The following is a 2,665-nucleotide window of genomic DNA, read 5'->3' on the forward strand; positions in this document are numbered from 1 at the left end:
TGCTGTTTAAAGCTGCTTCAAGGAGTGTGTTCCAGGATTGTAAAACATGCTTTGCCAAAAATACAGTTTTTGTATACAGATCTGTGCAATGCAGTGAATAATTACTAACTAAAACTATGTTTATGTCCCTATTAAGCTAATTTATATTTAAATACATCTTGTTTTCATTTCTGCAGTGCAGCTAAGTTACTTACAGTATGTCCCTTTAAAAGCTCAAGATGTGAAATACATTAGCTCTCTGTTCCCATATAAAAGTCATATATACAGCACAGACACATAGGATTGTACAGAAAAGCATCTTATGATCTATGTGCATCTGCCCATATACAACCGAAATAACATAATAATACTGTCTTTTTATTATAGTTTTTAAATGAACAGAACAAAACCAGAGTCTCATTATTGTGAACATATTAAAACATGTTTCTTGCTGTTTACAACACATTTTACATTGTGCTAAAGAGCTGCTACACGCTAGATATGGTGCCTTGGAATTATGGTAAGCCATCTTCTTTGCAGTTAAAGGGACAGTCAACACCAGAATTTTGGTTGTTTAAAAAGATAGATAATTACCCATGGCCCAGTTTTGCAAAACCAACACAGTTATATTAATACACTTTTTACCTGTGATTACCTTGATCTAAGCCTCTGCAAACTGCCCTCTTATCTCAGATCTTTTGACAGACTTGCATATGAGCCTACCTAGGTTTAGCTTTCAACTAAAAGACCAAAAGAACAAAGCAAAATTGGTGATAAAAGTAAAATGGAAAGTTGTTTAAAATGACATTCCCTATTTGAATCATGAACGTTTATTTTGGACTTGACTGTTCCTTTAAAAGAAAATTTATTTTGCAGAGAAGGGATTGGATATTTGATAAGTGCACTGGGCAGTGAACATGCACTTTTTCTTCCTTTAGATTTGTTTTATTACAGATTCTTTAAGTGCTGACTCCTTCATTCCAAAAGGGCCACTATTCAATTAAAAATGCTTGTTGATTACAATCATTTGCAAAAAAAAAACCAGTCCACTGGAGATTTTGTGACAAAGTTTAGTAAATATCTTTAAGTGTGTAGCGGAGAATTCCTGGGTAGCAAATATGTTACACCTTGACATTCTCTCTACTATGGTGAATCTATTACAGTTATATGACTGTATATTAGCATCATTTATTTATTTTTACCTTTTTTCATTGCCAGGGAATAAGCTTTTGGAACTGTTCCAATTCACATTTTCTTTGGTTACTGTTGATTCAGCTCACAGTGATGTCAAACAAGGAGAAACAGCAGCGTTTTTGTTTTTTTCTTGTAGATATTACATGATGCTCTTTACTTATAAAAATGCAATGATACATCTGTTTCTTTCCTCTTATTCTGCTACATCACTTATTTCATGAATTGTCTGGCAGTGCAGCGCCTTTATACAGATTTATGGAAGATAACTGAAATATGCTTATAGCATTTTAAGTCAATAAAAGTAAAATTATTTGTTCCCTGATTTCATTTGATTCTACATAAAAGTCCGTCTGGCTAAAATACCCAGTTTAAATGTTTATATTCACTCGATCTGTATATTCTACAGCAATAGAAAGTTGACACAGCGCTTATTTGACTTGATCTGTGTAAAAAATGCACATATTGTTCAAGCTGTAGTACTCGCACGCCTGTAATAAAGAAAAGAGATACAAAAATCAATTTTTATTAATTATTTAAGATTAAAAGGGACATGAAACACAATTTTTTAATGATTCAGATAGAGAATACAATTTTAAACAACTTTCCAGTTTTCCTTATATTATCAAATTTGATTTGATCTCTTGGTATCCTTTGTTAAACGGGCAGCAATGCGCTGCTGGGAGCTATCTGATCACACCAGGTAAGCTAATGACAAGAGGAATATATGTACAGCCACCAATCAGCAGCTAGTTCCCACTAGGGATTTGCTGCTTCTGAGCCTACCTAGGTTTTCTTTGCAAAAAAGCATAGCAAGAGAACAAAGCAAATTTGATAACAAAAGTATATTTTAAATTTGTTTAAAAGTGCATGTTCTATCTAAATCAAGAAAGAAAAATGCTAGGCTTCCTATCCCTTTAAACAGTAGGAAAAAAAATATCACAATTCAGTTCAGACTTTTATAATCACACATATCATTATAGTGTGTGTTCTATGCAGATAACAGAATGGCCTTTCAATAAAGTTACAGCAAATGACACACGCGCATATATACACACACCCACATATACACACACATATATATTTATATATATACACACCCACATATACACACACACACATATATATATATATATATATATATATATATATATAAAGTTCATAAAGGATAAAGATCTGTTGACTCAGAGTTAGTTGCTGGAAAAACTTGTTTATTATGGTGATCCAAAACAAGTCAAAGTAAGCAAAGTACATAGGGTCACAGTGAGGAACGCCTGACGCGTTTCGCGCATGCGTAGATGCGCTTCTTCAGAGGCTAATTAGTTTACGGCCAATACAGCTTTTTAAACCTTACAGCCACCAATCCTGGGGTGGCTTGAAAAGATGGCCAATGGGTGCAACATTTCCAAACCTCAGTGTATTCATACTTAATGTGTAATCAGTGTGTTTTGAGATCACTGCTGTTTGGAAGGGGCACATCATAATTCTAAGTTCA

At 33.6% G+C, this 2,665-nt stretch overlaps 1 protein-coding gene across 1 annotated transcript in view; it reads right to left on the reverse strand.

Annotated features, from left to right (window-relative positions):
* Positions 1-336: 336 nt before the first annotated feature.
* Positions 337-2,665, reverse strand: part of NINJ1 (ninjurin 1) — a 146,996-nt gene continuing 144,667 nt past the window's right edge. The window contains exon 4 of the mRNA XM_053720757.1: positions 337-1,661. The gene's annotated coding sequence lies outside the window, so the exon portion shown is untranslated. The remainder of the gene's footprint in view (positions 1,662-2,665) is intronic.

The sequence above is a fragment of the Bombina bombina genome, chromosome 7 (genome assembly GCF_027579735.1).
Source record: "Bombina bombina isolate aBomBom1 chromosome 7, aBomBom1.pri, whole genome shotgun sequence".
NCBI classification, from domain to species: Eukaryota; Metazoa; Chordata; class Amphibia; order Anura; family Bombinatoridae; genus Bombina; species Bombina bombina.